General features: G+C 38.4%; 1 protein-coding gene across 1 annotated transcript in view; it reads left to right on the top strand.

The window, feature by feature from the left end:
* The window catches only part of BCL2L13 (BCL2-like 13 (apoptosis facilitator)), a 144,347-nt gene that overhangs the window by 140,787 nt on the left and 3,023 nt on the right, over positions 1 to 537 (top strand). The gene's annotated exons all lie outside the window — the stretch shown is intronic.

Below are 537 nucleotides of genomic sequence, written 5' to 3'. Positions count from 1 at the left end.
TTTTTCTATGTATTTTTAGTTGTCCAATTAATTTCTTTCTATTTTTAGTAGAGACGGGGGTCTTGCTCTTGCTCAGGCTGGTTTCGAGCTCCTGAGCTCAAACAATCCGCCCACCTCGGCCTCCCAGAGAGCTAGGATTACAGCCGTGAGCCACCGCACCCGGCCCCATCTGAACTCTTAATAGCACTTTAACTGTGGCGTTATTTTTATACCCTAAGTGATGAATTCCTTGAGCACAAGGTCTTGCCTTTGTTTTCTCTGCTGTGTTACATTAATTATTGCATTGAGTATACAGGTTGGGTATCCCTTATCTGAAATGCTTCGGACCAGAAGTGTTTTGGATATTTTCAGATTATGAAACATTTACATATACATAATCAGATGTCTTGGGGATGGGACCCAAGTCTAAACATGAAATTCATTTATGTTTCATATACACCTTATATACGACATTTTTAATAATCTCCTGCATGAACAAAGTTCTGTGTTTGTTTTTTTTGTTGTTTTTTTTTTTTGAGACAGAGTCTTGCTTTTGTT

This window comes from Propithecus coquereli, unplaced genomic scaffold (genome assembly GCF_000956105.1).
Source record: "Propithecus coquereli isolate 6110/MARCELLA unplaced genomic scaffold, Pcoq_1.0 Scaffold346, whole genome shotgun sequence".
NCBI classification, from domain to species: domain Eukaryota; kingdom Metazoa; phylum Chordata; class Mammalia; order Primates; family Indriidae; genus Propithecus; species Propithecus coquereli.
Note: the sequence above shows the minus strand (reverse complement) of the source record. Positions and strands in the feature narration are given on the sequence as shown.